Here is an 18229-nt window from a genome sequence, read left to right on the forward strand (position 1 = left end):
CCCCCCTCACCAACTTTGCCAAATGGCACATGCTCTCATCTGTTGTACGTTGCACTCCTCATTCGCCCCCCACCCCACCAACTTACATCCACCCCACTCCACACAGGCATCGCCCATTCCATGTGCACCCGGTGTACTTACCTGTTGGTCTGGAGGACCGTAGAGTAACGCATACTGGGGGAGGACCCCATCCACGAGCTTCTCCAACTCTTCAGACGTGAAGGCAGGGGCCCTTTCCCCAGTCGCAGCAGCCATTGTCACTTCCAGACCGAGGTCACAGCAGCACTTGCAGTACAGGTCCTCTCCTGTGGATGATCAGGTCTCGAGTGATTAATCAGCTAGAAAATGGCGGTCACGCACGCGGCGGTGCGTACCACGGCGGTGCGTACCGCGACCGCCGGCGCACATCCTCATTGGCTCCTGAAACCCATAGGCTTCAATGTTAACCAATGCGGCTTCGTATAGCGGTCTTCGACCGCCTACCGCCACGGTGCGCCACGCCAGCGCATTGACCTCACATCCCAATGTCCCACTTCACAGGTCAGGCAGCCGCCATTTCAAGGGCCCACATGGCATAATTTGTACTGCGTCACACAGGCCTAGGCCTTGCATTGCCACACATACACGCCTTTCAATACATAGATAACCGTGTGCTATGCAAGCTGTGGCGAACGTACCTGTGATTTGCTTGACTCTGTGCTCCATGTTGTCCTTCCTAGGCACCGTCCGCTGGGACTTGCGAGGAGAAGGATGAATCCTCGCATGTACCGACTGCTGGTGGACCTGTCGACAATGGAAGAACGCCACATCATACTACGATACCGAATTGACCGTGCCACTATACATGAACTGTGTGCCCAGCTGGAGCCAGCCCTGATGTCCCCCATCCGCCAACCCACAGGAATTCCCCCTCTGGTGCAGGTTCTGTCAGTCCTCCATTTTCTTGCAAGTGGCTCATTCCAAACGACAGTGGCCATGTCATCTGGAATGTCTCAGCCCATGTTTTCAAAAGTTTTGTCTAGAGTGTTGTCTGCCCTGACGAAAGACATGCGGAGTTACATTCTATTCCCTGAGGAGGTTGATTTGGCCACTGTGAAGGGTGATTTTTATGCCCTTGGACATATTCCCAACATAATTGGTGCCATTGATGGGACCCATGTGGCCTTAGTACCCCCAAAAGACGATGAGCAGGTGTACAGAAACAGGAAAAATTATCATTCTATGAACGTCCAGGTGGTCTGTTTGGCTGACCAGTACATCTCCCATGTAAATGCCAAGTTCCCTGGTTCAGTGCATGACGCGTATGTGATGCGTAATAGCAGCATCCCTTATGTGATGGAACAGCTACAGGGACAACGTGTGTGGCTAATAGGTGACTCTGGTTACCCCAACCTGCCTTGGCTATTGACCCCAGTGAGGAATCCCCGGACCAGGGCTGAGGAACGGTACAATGAGGCCCATGGGCGAACTAGGAGGATCATAGAAAGGACGTTTGGCCTCCTGAAGGCCAGGTTTAGGTGCCTGCATATGACAGGGGGATCCCTGATGTACTCACCAAAGAAGGTGTGCCAGATCATCGTGGCCTGCTGTATGCTTCACAATCTGGCATTGCGACGTCAGGTGCCTTTCCTGCAGGAGGATGGTCCAGATGGTGGTGTTGAAGCAGCTGTGGAGCCTGCGGAGAGTGAAGAGGAGGAAGACTCAGAGGACGACACAGACAACAGGGACAGAGTTATCCAACAGTATTTTCAGTAGCACACAGGTAAGAATCACCCACGCCATTTTACATTTACTTGAAGACTCCTGCATCTCAACTTTGTCTATTTCCCCCCAGTTCTTTTAGACTGATGTTTGATTTTCCCTTCCCTTTTCAGTGCTGTATGACCCACTGCGTGACTTCTTGTTGGTTAGCCCATGGACTAATGCTTATTGACCTCGGTATGTTTTCAACACAAAGTTAACCGAACATAATTGATCTGTAATGTGTTATACATTTGTAAATAATACAGGCTGACTCCTGATTGATTTCAGTGCAATGAGTGATTTATTTGTAGTGCTAGATAATGGTACATGATATTAACACGGTGATGGGTGGGGGTGGAGTAATGTCCATGGCAGAGTCCAGTTCTCAGTCTCACAGGTGCATTGTCCATATGCCTGTGGAAGGATGGAGCAGGGGCAGTTCAAGGTTGGACAGGGTGGCAATGTGGGACAGTGGGATGACTTCAGGGGGTATCTCATGCTGGCGGGGGTCTTGACATCCTACTCTGTCTATTTTTTTGATCTCAGGCTCATCTTGCGGGGTGGTTGTTCTTCAGCAGGAGGTGGGGTTCTGGTGGCCTGTCGTTGTGGTGGGGCCTCCTGTCCATTAGCGCCGGCGGAGGTGGTAGGCTGTTCCTGGTCCAGGCTAGTGACAGGGGCCCTGTGTGGTGCCACATGGTCCCGCAACGTGTCTTCTATACGGTTCAGGGCCTGGACTATGCTCCCCATAGCGGTAGAGATGTTGGTGAGTTGATTGCTGAACCCCATGTAGCGTTCCTCCTGCTGTGCCTGGATCTCCTGGAACCTGGCCAGTACCGTCGCCATCGTCTCTTGGGAGTGGTGGTAGGCTGCCATGATGGTGGTGAGGGCCTCTTGGAGAATGGGTTCCCTGGGCCTCTCCTCCCCCCCATGTCGCACAGCAGCCCTCCGAGTTGCCCGGTTTCCCCCGGCCTCTGTCCCCTGGACGGTGTGCCCACTACCACTGCCCCCAGGTCCCTGTTGTTGTTGGGGTGGTGGGTTAGCCTGGGTGCCCTGTAGTGGCAGACACACCGCTGATTGACCTGTCCTAGAGACAGAGGCATGGGCCCGCTGGGTGGGAGCTGTGCTGTTGTTCCCAGAGGGGGTTGGGTCTGGTGTGGCCTGTGTCTGTGTGTGGGGAACCGACTGTCCAGAGGTCCCCGATGGTCCGGGCTGGTCATCAGGTTCCAGGTCGACAGAGCTGCTGTCATCACTGGGGGCCTCTTCCGGGGGTGGGATGGACATTTCTGGACCCTCCTGACCGGTGTGTTGGCGTTTGGGTCCTGCATCGGGTAAGAGAGTATGGTTATTGTTTCTGTGTGTGCTATTGCGTGCGATTTATGGGTGCCCTTGTCCCCCAGTGCTGCCATTCCCTTGGGGGAGGTGTTGTGAGGGTGTTTTGGGGGGGGGGTATGTGCAGTGGTCATGCTTAGGTGATGGGTGTCCATAGTTTGTGGTGGCATGCAGGGGTTGGTGTTGGGTGGGTTGTGCTGGAGAGACATTCTCAAGGAGGATGTGTGATGGGGGGTTGGGGGTGAGGGTGGTGGTGGGGGTTAGCATGCTGGGGGGGGGTGAAGTAGTTGAGATTGTACTTACCAGAGTCCATTCCTCCGTGTACTCCAGCGAGGCCATCAGGATGCAGGATGTTTAGTACCTCTTGCTTCCATGCTGTGAATTCGGGTGGAGTGGGTGGGGGTCCCCCGCCAGTCTTCTGCACTGCGATGTTGTGTCGCGAGACCATCGAGCGCACCTTTCCCCGTAGGTCGTTCCAGCGTTTGCGGATGTCGTCCCGATTTCTGGGATGCTGTCCCACCGCGTTGACCCTGTCCACGATCCGCTGCCATAGCTCTGCCTTCCTGGCTATAGTGGTGTGCTGCACCTGTGAGCCGAAGAGCTGGGGTTCAACTCTTATAATTTCCTCCACCATGACCCGGAGTTCTTGGTCCGAAAAGCGTGGGTACCTTTGGGGTGCCATGGGGTGGTGTGGATGAGGTGTGGGGTGGTGTATGTGGTGATGAGTGTGTTGGTGTGTGGTGCTTTGTGCTTCTATGTGGTGTGTGTGATGGTGTAGTGTGCCTCTGTGTGATGTAGCTCTCTATTCTGTGATGTGTCTCTCTCTCCTTCGTCTCTGATCTTTGGTCGTAGGGGTTTGTGGGTGATGTGGGTGTGTGTTTTATATTGTGTTGGGTATGTGGGAGTGGTGTGTGTATGTGTTTCAGGTGTGTGTATTTCAAAATGTCCAATGTGGCTGTGTGTTGGTGCTGGGTGTGTATTTTGAGCGCGGCGGTGTGTACCGCCAATGGACTACCGCGGCTGAAAGACCGCCGCGTGGATTTGTGGGTCAGAATGACATGGGCGTGTTTCTGTTGGCGTGGCGGTGGAGGTTTGGTCATCTCCAGTTTACCACTGGCCGCTGATGTGGCGGCCTGCTGTGGATGTCGGATTTTTGGAGGTTTGTCAGTTGTGGGTCAGAATGACCGTGGCGGTTTACCGCGGCGGCGGCGGTAGAATGGCGGACTTCTGACCGGCGGTAAGGGCCTTTTACCGCCGAGGTCAGAATGACCCCCTTAGTGCACAATTAAATTATTTTTTAATTAAAATGATATTAAATAAAATGTTGTAAAATAAATTAAAATTACTATTTACATTTAAAAAACCTAAAGAACAAATATTTTTATTGTACATTAATAATTCCTAACAGCTATGTATAGAATTACCATTATTTAATTGTTTTAAATATATTTTTTTGTTTAAAAAAGTTTTAAAATTCAAAATAGGGTATTATAGAGCGTTACAATTCCATAATAAATAAGCACTCTTTTCATGAATCATTGTTAACAATGATGTACATGTCTTTATATTTTTTTACTATTTTAAACATTTTGATTTAATGTAGCCTGAGTTCTTATAGGATTTTATTTTAAATTACCACATGTGTTGCAGTACCAGTGGTTGGCAAAACTTTTTTAACAAAAAAATGTTCAGGTCTAATACGAGAGGCCTCTTTTTCTTTCCAAGTCTCATTTAGAATTACCCAGAAGTATTGCTTTTTTATATTATTGCCTCGCCCTCGAATGCTGTATTTTTGGGAATTCATTGGTTAAAGAAACATATTCTATATGTCAACTGGTCACCACAAACTATTTGTCATTAGCATTGTTATGCTTCTAGAAGCTACTGGTTACAAAGTGATGAGACAAAGGGCTCAAAATCCAATCTAATTGGGCCTAACCTCCCCTCAGTGCTACAGCAATAATGTGCTTTCACTCCATTTTGTTTTTGCTAAGCCACGGTTCCACCTGACAAGGTAAATGATTGCACCATACATAATGAACCTGGTCCCACTCTTCTTTATAGACACATTTCTTCCTTAGCAGAGAATTAGAAGGATGTTGTTAAGTGTTATTCATGGGGGAACTTGTAAAATGGTTTATTTGTGCGATCCTCACCACCTGGCTGGACACCTTTGCTCGTTTTACCCTAACAAAGACCAAGTGGCAGCTGTAGGGTCTGCACAGTTATGCCATCCAGCACTGAACTGGGTCTTGTCCTGAAATACTGCAGGAGGCATTTGACAAATATAAATAGCACGACTGAATCTATGTATGATTAGCCGTCATGTTAGTCGTCGTTAAGAGAGAGTTTGACATCACCCAAAGTCAGAGTAAGGATAGCTGAAAATCGCACCATTATTAGGATGGAAAACGGATGAATAATTTGTGTCATATCATAGTGACATGGGCGTGAAAGGTATTGTTTTTGAAAGGTTACACAGTATCGATTCACATACATTATATATAAGGCTCTCTGTTTTTACTGATTTTTACAGATAAATACAAACAGAAAACGAAATGTTTCCTGTTTGTATTTATTTTTGAAAGTGGAAAAGTACTGACAATTATTTTTCTTGTGAGTGACTCCCCACACTGTTTTTCACACATTTCAGACAAGCTCCTAAGCAGATAGACTCCATGGGATGTTAAAAACAGGATGGGATTCCCAAAATAAAGGCATATGTTAACATACATTTGTGTATAATGCTAATATTTACCTGTGGATGTAGTGTTTTGCTTAACCCCTTTGCTGCCAGACCTTTCCCCCTCAGGTGCCAGGCCTTTCTTTGGCTATTTGGGGCAGTTTGCGCTTAGGCCCTCATAACGTTTTGTCCACATAAGCTACCCACGCCAAATTTGCGTCCTTCTTTTCCAACATCCTAGGGATTCTTGAGGTACCCAGACTTTGTCGGTTGCCCTGAAGGAGACCAAGAAATTAGCCAAAATACAGTGAAAACTTCGTTTTTTTCAAACAAATGGGAAAAAAGAGCTGCAGAAGAAGGCTTGTGTTTTTTTCCCTAAAAATGGCATCAACAAAGGGTTTGTGGTGCTAGAATCACCAGCTTCCTAGCTTTCAGGAAAAGCTAGCCTTGAATCAGAAAACCCATTTTTCAACACAATGTTGGCATTTTACTGAGACATACCCCATTTTTACTATTTTTTGTGCTTTCAGCCTCTTTCCAGTTAGTGACACAAATGGGTGTAAAACCAATGCTGGATCCCAGAAAGTTAAACATTTCTGAAAAGTAGACAGAATTCTGAATTCAGCAAGGGGTAATTTGTGTAGATCCTACAAGGTTTTCCAACAAAAAAGTAACATCTGAAATAAACAAATATTGAAATCGAGGTGAAAAAACAGCCATTTTTCTCAACGTTTTACTCTGTAACTTTTTCCTGCAATGTCAGATTTTTGAAAGCAATATACTGTTACGTCTGCTGGACTCTTCTGGTTGCGGGGATATATAGGGCTCGTAGGTTCATCAAGAACCCTAGGTACCCAGAGCCAATAAATGAGCTGCACCTTGCAATGGGTTTTCATTCTATACCGGATATACAACAAATCATTTGCTGAAATATAAAGAGTGAAAAATAGGTATCAAGAAAACCATTGTATTTCCAAAATGGCCACAACGAGCGAGTTACTTACCTTCGGTAACGCTTTTTCTGGTGGATACATTAGCTACCTGAGGATTCCTCACCTAATGAATTCTCCCCCATGAGTAGCATTCAACGGAAACTTCTCTCTCTAGCTCTGCACGTCGGCGAGGACGTCACAATTGCCCGACTCCACGCGGCTCCGTGTGATGTCACTGTGGCAATAAGAGGTCCTCGCCGCCGTGCTGACGTCAGTTCACACCACTTTTGACGTGCCTTTGAAACATATAAAGAACATCGACAATCTACACCCTTTAAGATGAACAAGAATAAACTTTATAGAGAATCTTCATATAAAAACTTTTGCACAATTCTTTGCAAACTTGAAAATAACCTGAATTAGAACTATAAACATATATAATTAGAACTATAAACATATATACATATATAGAAACTTTGAAATGAACGCACTGAAGTGCACACCCAAAGAGATCCTGGCATAACCAGACAGACTACGGGGAGGTGGGAGCGACCGTGAGGAATCCACCGGTAGCTAATGTATCCACCAGAAAAAGCCTTACCGAAGGTAAGTAACTTGCTCTTCTGATGGATACAACTACCTGTGGATTCCTCACCTAATGAATAGAGTCCCAAAGCAGTACCACCTCGGAGGAGGGTGTCCGTCTGGTCAAACCAGGAACTCCTGCAGCACCGACCACGCAAAATGGCCATCCCTCCGCATCCAAACAATAATGCTTCACAAAGGTGTGGAGGGAAGACCAAGACGCAGCCTTACAGATGTCCACCATCGGAACACCTCTGGCCAAAGCTGATGAGGTCGACTTGGCCCTGGTGGAATGAGCCATGATCCCCTCAGGAGGATCCTTCTTTGCCAATGAGTAACATATTTTTATACAAAGAATGACATACCTGAAGAGCGTTCTCTTGTGGACGGCCTTCCCCTTCCTCTTCCCCACGTATCCGATAAAGAGTTGTTCATCCAACCGGAACTCTCTTGTCCTGTCGACATAAAAGCTAAGAGCCCTCTTGGGGTCCAGACAATGGTGTCTTTCCTCCTCCTTAGATGGATGCGGAGGAGGGTAAAACGTTGAGAGAGTTTGGACTGTCCCAAGTGAAACAGAGACACCACCTTGGGGAGGAAAGCCGTCCTGGTCCTCAAAACCACCTTGTCCTTATAAAAAGTGGTGAAAGGCGGGTGAGCAGAAAAGGCCTGCAATTCACTAACAAGTCTAGCCGACGTAATGGCTACCAAAAACACAGTCTTGAAAAACAAATACCTTAATGGGCATGAATGAAGTGGCTCAAATGGGGAGCCCATCAAAAAAGTCAACACCAAATTCAAGTCCCACTGCGGCATAATAAAAAGCCTGGGAGGAAATTTATTAGTAAGCCCCCTCAAAAATCGAACAACCAAAGGAGATTTGAATAAAGAGGGCTGATCTAGAAGATTTAAAAACTCAGAAAGGGCTGAAAGATAGCCCTTAACAGTGGTCACAGCACAACCACGCTGAGCCAATGACAATGCAAACAATGAAATATCAGAAAGATGGGCACTTAAGGGATCAATTTTCTTCTCTCCACACCAATGAACAAAATTCGACCACCTACTTGCATAGACCGACTTGGTGGAGTGTCGCCTGGCCAATAAAAGAACTTCCACCACCTGATCCGGGAGGCAAAGAAAGGCTGACAGAGCAGCTAAATAACCCTTAACCGTAGCCACTGCACAACCCTTCTTTGCTAAGTTCAAAGCAAATAATAAAATATCAGAAAGGTGGGCCTTCAAAGGATCAATTTGCTTTTCTCCACACCAAGCCATGAATTTTGCCCACCTGCCAACATAAACTATCTTAGTGGAGTGTTGCCTGGCCGATAAAAATAACATCTACTACATCTGGTGGGAGAGAAAAGGAACTCAGGTTGCCCCGTTCAATCTCCAGGCATGAAGGTGCAGGCTCTGGAGGTGGGGGTGTAGAACCTGCCCCTGCGACTGCGAGACGAGGTCTGCCCTGAGAGGGAGACGGAGCGGCGGGTACAGTGAGAGTCGGAGAAGGTCTGCATACCACACCCTTCGTGGCCAATCCGGAGCTATCAGAATGACTTGGGCTCGGTCTTGGCGAATCTTCCTCAAAACTCGAGGAATCAAGGGTATGGGAGGAAACGCGTAAAGCAACTGGCCGCACCAGGACATCTGAAACGCGTCCCCCAACGCTCCTTGCATCAGATACTGAAGGCTACAGAACGACGGACAGTGCGCGTTCTCTCGAGTGGCAAACAGGTCTATAAGGGGAAAACCCCACATCCGAAAGATGTAAAGAACCAGATCTGGATGCAGACGCCACTCGTGGTCGTCCGAGAAGAAGCGACTGAGTTTGTCCGCACGTACATTTTGGACCCCGGCCAAATGGCTTGCCACTACACAAAGCCGATGGTCCGAGCCCAGGACCAGAGTCGCAGAGCCTCTCTGCAATGAAGGTACAACCCTACACCCCCCTGTTTGTTGATATACCACACCGCGGTCGTGTTGTCCATCAGAATCTGAACTGACTGACTGCGAAGGGAAGGGAGGAAGGCCTTGAGGGCCAAACGAATCGCCCACAGCTCTATCAGATTGATATGAAACCTGTGCTCTACTGGAGACCAACGACCCTTGATCTCTAGATCCTCCAGATGAGCTCCCCACCCTAAGGTGGAGGCATCCGTTATCACCGTGGCCACCGGAGTTGGCTGCGAAAACGGCTTCCCTTGAGAAAGGTTGCCTTTCACAGCCCACCATCGGAGATCCGATGCAGTGTCTCTGGAGATCTTTATCGACTCCCAGAGATCTCCTCTGTGCTGAAACCACTGCTTGCGGAGGCACCACTGAAGAGCCCTCATATGCCAGCGTGCATGAGTGACCAACAGAATGCAAGAAGCGAACAGACCGAGCAAACGAATGACCTTGAGGACCGGAACTACAGCTCCTTCTTGAAACATTGGAACCAACGCCTGAATGTCCCGTATCCACTGTGGCGGAGGAAAGGCCTGATTCAATGTCGTGTCCAGTACTGCCCCTATGAACAGGAGGCGTTGAGAGGGCTCTAGGTGAGACTTGGGTACATTTATTGAAAAACCCAGACTGAACAACAACTGGGTTGTCAGCTGCAGATGATGCAACACAAGCCCCGGAGATTCGGTTTTGATCAACCAATCGTCCAGGTAAGGGAATACTGCTACTCCCTTCCTCCTGAGGTGTGCTGCAACAACCGCCATCACCTTCGTGAAGACCCATGGTGAGGAAGTAAGACCAAAAGGAAGGACCGCAAACTGGCAGTGTTGCGATCCTACCACAAACCGGAGATACTTCCTGTGCGACTTGAGAATGGGAATGTGAAACTAAGCATCCTGCAAGTCGACCGACACCACACAATCCTCCTTGTTCAACGCCAAAAGCACCTGTGTTAGAGGCAGCATTTTGAATTTCTCCTGTTTGAGGAACCAATTTGAAATCCTCAGGTCCGAAATAGGTCTCAGACGACCATCCTTCTTGGGGATCAGGAAGTACCTGGAATAACACCCCTGACCCCTTTCTTGCTCTGGAACCAACTCCACTGCACCTTTCAATAATAGGGAGAGAACCTCCTGTTCTAACAGCAGGAGACGATCTTCTGAAAAAAAGGAAGGACGGGGAGGGAAGGGAGGAGGAATCTCCCGAAAGGGAAGGGCGTAACCTTTTCTCACCAAACTGATGACCCAAGAGTCTGTTGTTATGGACTCCCATATGGGGGGAAAAAGAGAAAGCCTCCCCCTACCGGAGAGATATGAGAGACAATGGCAAGAGGACTAGGGCTGCTTTCCTTGAGGTAACCCTCCAGAGGAAGAGGAAGAGGAAGGGTGCTGCTGTTGGATGACCCCTCTTCTGCGGACTCTACCCCGCCCCCTGTATGAACGATAAGGGAGGCTGGAGGACTGCTGCCCCGGCTGCTGTGATCTCCCACGAAAGGAAGCACCTCTTCCAAAAACATGCAGCCGTCTAAAAGATCGAAATGGGGTGGAAGCAGCCTGCAGACCCAAAGATCTAGCAGTGCCCCTACATTCTTTAAAGCGATCTAGCGCAGAGTCCACTTTTGAACCAAACAGTTTTACCCCATCAAAAGGCAGATCCAGTAACGTAGACTGGACGTCAGACGAAAATTCGGAAGTGCGTAACCACGCATGCCGTCTGGAGGCAACGGAAGTCCCCATGGCTCTTGCAATAGAGTCCGTGGTATCCAGCCCTGTCTGAATAACTTGGGTAGCCGCTGCCTGAGCATCCGAAAGAAGACCACGCAAGTCCTGGGACATGTCTGGAAGAACAGTCTTCGTTGCATCCATTATAGCATGGATATACCTGCCCAGAATACAAGTCGCATTGGCAGATTTTAGAGCCATGCTGCAAGATGAAAACACCTTCCTGGATGATTGGTCCATCCGCTTGGATTCACGGTCCGATGGTACTCCTGGAAATGAACCAGGGGCCGACCTCGAAGAGCAGGATTCCTGTACCACCAAGCTCTCTGGTGAAGGGTGTTTGGACAAAAACTCTGGGTCCCCAGGTACAGATCTATATCGCCTGGCCACCGACCTACTAACAGCCAAAGAGGTGACTGGCTTCTTCCAAACCTCTTCGATCAGATCCATCAGGGCCTCATTAAATGGTAGAAGAGGATCCGCCATGGCTGTAGCAGGATGCAAAACCTCAGTCAATAGGTCGGTCTTCAGCTGCGCTGTCGGTAAGGGAAGATCCAGAAATGCTGCGGCCTTCCAAATTACAGAGAGGTAAGAGGCTGCCTCCTCTGTATATTCACCCAGGGAGCCCAGGTCATACTCTGGAGAGGTGTCAAGACCACTTGCTGTGTCCAACCCAGGGAAGTCACCCTGGGGATCAGTGATCTCCCCTTATTTGAGGAATTGTTGTTGATATTCCCTCTCCTCTAAAAGTCTAAGGGCCTTTCGACGTGACCTCAAATTGGCCTCAAGCCTCGGCGTCGACATGGAGCGCAGCGACGTCGGTGAATTGCGCCGGGAAGGCGTCATGATAGGTTCTCCGGATCCACCCGACGCCGCAGATGGATCCATCAGCACCATGGATAAGGCACCCGCATCCGACGCCGACATCGACCTCTCGGCTCCATCACCTCCGACACGGGCATCGAAGGTCTCTCCCTCGATGTCGAGGGCTGCGCTGTCGGCATAGGGGCCTCACCTGGGTCTCCAGCCGAACAAAATGGCATAAACGGCATTGGCTTATATGGAGCCGGAACGCCGAGATTGAAAGCCAGGGGACCAGTGGGGCCAGCAGGCACACCACCTCCCGGAGCCATATTTTGAAAATTTTTAAACATGGCATTAAGGAATGCCGCCAGATCTGTACCCGGAGCCTGGAACGAAAGATAACTCTGTGGAGCCGGAGCCGGACCCGGACCCGGGCTGGACTCTTCAGGTTCTGGATGCACTGGCAAAGCCAGATGACTTTGAGGCTCCACGACTTCAAAGACTGACGGCGCCGGGGACGTCTGCGGTGTTGCAGGTTGAGGGGACACTGTCGGACTCACTTCCCAAGACTTGCGGAGCTGGGACGAAGGAGACCTCGACCGACTTCTGGACCGACGTCGGGAATCACGATGACGTTGCTTCTTATGGGACGATTTTCCAGAAGAGGAGCGATGGTGCCGCTTCCTCTCCTTCTTGAACCTCACCAAGAATAGCTTCGCCTCACGTTCCTTCAATGCCTTCGGATTCATCTTCTGGCAGGATCCGCATTCTTGGACATTGTGATCGGAACTGAGGCACCAAGGACAATCGTTGTGTGGATCAGTCACAGACATGCGACCTCCACATTCCCTGCAGGGCTTGAAACCCGACTTCTTTGGAGCCGACATCATAGAAATACACAAAGTATCCCTTCCGAAGAGCTAACGATACAGGTAACAGAAAAGTAACCATTATCGAAGGAAGGGAAAAAAGGGAACTGACGTCAGCACGGCGGCGAGGACCTCTTATTGCCACGATGACGTCACATGGAGCCACATGGAGTCGGGCAATTGTGACGTCCTCGCCGATGTGCAGAGCTAGAGAGAGAGGTTTCCGTCAAATGCTACGCATGGGGGAGAATTCATTAGGGGAGGAATCCACAGGTAGTTGTATCCATCAGAAAGAAGGTGTTGAGAAGCAGCTGTGGTTATTTGCACATTTCTGAATTCTGGGGTGCCCATACTAGCATGTGAATTACAGGGCATTTCTCAAATAGACTTCTTTTTTACACACTGTCTTACATTTGGAAGGAAATAATGTAAAGAAAGACAAGGGACAATAACACTTGTTTTGCTATTCCATGTTCCCCCAAGTCTCCCGATAAAAATGGTACCTCACTTGTGTGGGTATGCCTAATGCTCATGACAGGAATAACATGGCCAAATCACATTTTTACATTGAAATCTGACGTGTTTTTTGCAAAGTGCCTAGCTGTAGATTTTGGCCTCTAGCTCAGCTAGCACCTAAGGAAACCTACCAAACCTGTGCATTTTTTTAAACTAGACACCTACGGGAATCCAGGATGGGGTGACTTGTGGGGCTCTCACCAGGTTCTGTTACAAACCTCAAAATTTGGCAAAAAACACTTTTTCCTCCCATTTTGGTGACAAAGTTCTGAAATCTGAGAGAGCTACAAATTTCCTTCCACCCAACGTTCCCCCAAGTCTCCCAAAAAAATGGTACCTCACTTGTGTGGGTAGGCCTAGCGCCCGCAACAGGAAATGCCCCAAAACACAAAATGGACACATCACATTTTCCCAAAGAAAATAGAGCTGTTTTTTGGAAAGTGCTAGCTATGGATTTTGGCCTCTAGCTCAGCCGGCACCTAAGGAAACCTACCAAACCTGCGCATATTTGAAAACTAGACACCTAGGCGAATCCAAGATGGGGTGACTTGTGGGGCTCTCACCAGGTTCTGTTACCCAGCATCTTTTGCAAACCTCAAAACTTGGGTTTTTCCTCACAGTTTGGTGACACAAAGTTCTGGCATCTGAGAGGAGGCACAAATTTCCTTCCACCCAGCATTCCCCAAAGTTTCCCGATAAAAATGGTACCACACTTGTGTGGGCAGGCCTAGTGCCCAAAAAAGGAAATGCCCCAAAACACTATCTGGACACATCAAAATTATCAAATACAAAACAACCTGTTTTTGCAGGGGGGCACCTGCATTTTTGGTCCTGGGCTCAGCAGCCATCTAGGGAAACCTACCAAACCCAGACATTTCTGAAAACTAGACCGCTGAGGGAGTCCAGGGAGGTGTGACTTGCGTGGATCCCCCAATGTTTTCTTACCTAGGATCCACAGCAAACCTCAAATTGAGCTAAAAAAATCAAAATGTTACCACATTTCTGTGTGGGATCACCGCACCGGGACAAATTTCCTACCACCCAATGTTCCCCTCAGCCTCCCGGTAAAAATGATACCGCACTTGTGTAGGTGGGCAAAGTGCCTGTGACAGGGAAGAGCCAAAAGCATGTCAAAATTGAGGGGGAACCAAAGCAGGTCCAAATGGCAGTTTGAAAAAAAAACATTTTAGGCTCACTAGTGCAGCTGAATTTTTATCAGTATAGATGAGACAATGCTGGGTGGTAGGAATTTTGTGGATTTCTGCAGATTCCGGAAGGTTCCATCACAAAAATGGGGGAAAAATGTGTGATTTCCAGAAAAGTTGTTGGTTTGCAGGGCATTGTGGGTAGGAAAATGGTGCGGGTGCATGTGAAGCACACCACCCTGGAATCACCCAGATGTTTAGTTTTTATATGCGACTAAGTCTTGTGGATTTTTCTACATGGCAGCGTCCCAAAGTCCAAAAAAGGATGATTTGGAGAGTTAGCCAAGCTCTCATGGCCCAAATGTAAAACCAAAACCCAAAAAAGCAAATGTCCTCTTGCTTGCCATGGGATAAGATTTTTTAGTGTGCAGGGGGAGAGCTGAAAGACTGTTACCCCCTTCAGTTGAGGTTGGGGCACAACCAAGCCCATATTGGTTGGTAGCCACCACCCCAGTATTTTTTTTTTATTCCCTAGCATCTAGTATGCTTTCTGCCCCCTCCTCCCCCCCAGGGAGTGGATCCGGGATAATTGCCCCATCTGCCCACCAGCGGGCATAACAGCTTTGGCCCCATTTATTTAGGATGGGTGTATGGCCATACCTCCACCCTCTTATTTTGGAAAAATAAATCTTCCCTGGTCTCTGGTGGGCTTTCATAGGCCTGCCAAAAATAGGCCGTCCTGCCTGTGAGGGGCAGATATGGCCAACAGTAATGTGCCCTAAAGGGGAGCGACCCTTGCCCAAGGGGCTGCCCCCCCAAACAAAACACACACATACACACACACACACCAATCCCTGGTGCCTAAGTAGCTTCTGCCCCCTGGGCGCAGATCGGCCTTATTGAAATAGGCCTAAAATAAATTTGCACCCCCCCCCGGGGAGCGACCGTTGCATAAGGGGTCGCTCCCCTTGCGTGAAATTGGCACAAAAAAATTCCCTGGTGCCTAGTGGTTTCTGCCCCCATCAGCCTAATAAAAACAGGGTGATCTGCCCCCAAGGGGGTCAGAAATGGTCTAAAATAAATTTGCCCTGCAGTGGAATGACCTTTGCCTAAGGGGTCGCTCCCCTTGCGTGAAATTGATGCAAAAAAATTAAAAACCCAGGAGTCTAGTGGTTTCTGCCCCCTTGGGGGCAGATTGGCCTAACAAAAATAGGCCGATCTACCCCCAGGGGGGCAGAAATGGCCTAAAGACAATTTGTATAAATAAAAGTAAACATAAAAAATATATATCCCTGGTGTCTAGGGGTTTCTGACCCCCCCCCCTTTGAGGGCAGATTGGCCTAATTATAATAGGCTGATCTGCCTCCCAGGGGAGGGGGGCCGAAAAGGCCTAAAATTATTATGCCCCCCTGGGGAGCAGCCCTTGCCCAAGGGGCCGCTCCCCTTATGTATAAACATAAATAAAAAACAAAACTTCCTGGTGTCTAGATGTTTCTGCCCCGTGGGGGCAGATTGGCCTAATAAAAATAGAAATGGCCTAAAGTAAATTTGCCCCCAAGCGAACGACCCTTGCCTAAGTGGTCGCTCCCCACATACATAAACCAAAACAAACAAAAAACAATGTATCCCCGGTGTCTAGCGGTTTCTTCCCCCAGGGTGGGCAGAAATGGCCTAAAAATAAATCGCCCCCTTGGGGAGCGGCCCTTGCCCAAGGGGCAGCTCCCCTTATGCCATAAACAAACGAACAAACAATTTCCCTGGTGTCTAGTGGCATCTCGATTGGGCAGCAGAAATGCAGAGAGAGACATGAAAATAGAGGAAAGGCCTTTCCTCTCCTTTTATGCCTCTCTCGCCCCTCCATGAGATCAGAGTAGAAATGCTTGAATCCTGATGTATATGCCTCTGCTTATCTCACAAACAAGTGGCATGGTGCTACATCTTTCACTAGAATACGCCTATTTGCTTAGCTTTCCACTTCAATAAATAACAACTGGTATGCATGTTGTTAGAAATGAGGTCTCAGGCCTCGAAAAATCATAACATTTTTACTAGACCTGCAGGTCGAGTAACTTAAATAATCTACTCGACCGTACTCATATTGTGTGTTCCTAGGCAAATAGTTTACAGTATCGCCTTTTTCTTCATTCTAACATATGATTGCACCTTCAAATATGTGAGCTCAGCATTTCTGCAGTACAAAAAACCCTCTTTTGTCTATTTAAGTGGACTAAATTTTGCAGCAAATATCACAAGAATCGAGATCACATATAGGGGACACATGACCCATAACTTGCTTTTAGTTTACAAACAGCATTGCCATCAGGGCAGGAGTGTTTCTCATTTTATGTTTAAACACTCACTCTGAAAAAATATATTTCTAAACCATGATGTGGTAGCATATTGTCATTACACACAGTAAATGTGCAAGAAATGTCCAAAAACCTTTCCACTAACTTGATCTTTACAGATAAAACTATATAATGTATTAAAAATCCGTGAAAATTCGGTTTCAGAAAACCTATCCTGTGCACATCAACACGTTTAGTATTCTGATTTGCTTTCATCCTATTAAAATATTTTTTTCATCAATACAAAAAATGGGCTTTCACAACTACTGAAATATTTGTACAGTTCACTTAGTCATTTAAAAGTGTGTTAGGAAAAACCTGACACCCTATATCCTTTAATTTTACACTCTAAACAGCAGGTCACAAAGTTCACCTTACAAAGTTCTTGAACTCTGCATTCAGAAGGAAAATTAATTGTAAGACAAACTGACTTTTGGCTTCTGTGTGTGAATACAGAGCAAATGTGACATAGGAACAAGATTTAAAGGTATTTTTTACTGCCCCTCCACTTTCTGAATGAACAGAACACTTGTTCTTTGTCAACGTTCCAGAAGGGGCGAGTAAGTACTAAAAATAGCTCGACCTGCTCAATTATGACTCGCCATAGGGAGTGGAGTGGTCGAGTATATTTGTCGAGCCCTGGGTCTCCAGTTGGCAGAGGTATACACCCCTGTGCAAGTAGGGACCACAGTCATAGTCAGAGTAAGCCACAACACAATCCACATTATCCTGGGTCCACCCTCCGGGAGCTTGGGACTGAGGAGTCAGGCTTAACTTACAAGGCAATGTGTAAAGTATTTGTGCAAGAACTCATACAATAACACAGTGAAAACACCACAAAAATACACCACACACGTTTAGAAAAATAGAGAATATTTATGTGAATAAAATACTGTTGAAACAATGAAAATCCAATGTACACAAACAAAGTTACACGTTTTTAAAGATTAAATCCCACTAAAGCGCTTAGAAACACAATAACTCATATTGGGGCTATCACAGCGTCGTTGGCGGAGTCGTTCCCAATTATCTGACGCCACAGGTGCTGGTCACAGAGTCACATGGACCTCCAGGTACAGTACTTTTTGAAAACAAAGAAACAAAGACATTGCACGGAGACAGGGAGACGAGGCATCACTGGGGCTGGGGCGGCGTCAGTCCCTTACGGCATCCAGGGAGCTGAGGTATCAGTTCAGCACTGCAAGGCAGGGTGAGGCAAGGCGCTGGTTCTGTCCCGGTTGCAGGAGGAGTTGGTATGGCGTCGGTGGTGATGTGTTGGTTCCTTGTGACCTTGCAGGGCCGATAGATCCAGACACAAGATGTGATGTGTCGACTTTGCAGTGTCGCGATGACCCTGTGTGACGTTAGCGGTGTTGTGGCAACATCAGACTTGCATTGCAGGCCACAGTCGCTGTGTGCAGCGATATCCATGGAGCGGGAGCAGGTTGCGACATCTGTGCTGGCATCACTGAAGTCGGAAAACTAGCTAAAAACCCGTAGAAGCAGTCTTTGCTGTCCCTGAGACTTCAGAACAGGAGGCAAGCTCAATACAAGCCCTTGGAGAGCACTTTTGGGGAAGGCAGAGTGCTTTCAGCACAGTCAGAGACCAG

This window comes from Pleurodeles waltl, chromosome 2_2 (genome assembly GCF_031143425.1).
Source record: "Pleurodeles waltl isolate 20211129_DDA chromosome 2_2, aPleWal1.hap1.20221129, whole genome shotgun sequence".
Classification (NCBI taxonomy): domain Eukaryota; kingdom Metazoa; phylum Chordata; class Amphibia; order Caudata; family Salamandridae; genus Pleurodeles; species Pleurodeles waltl.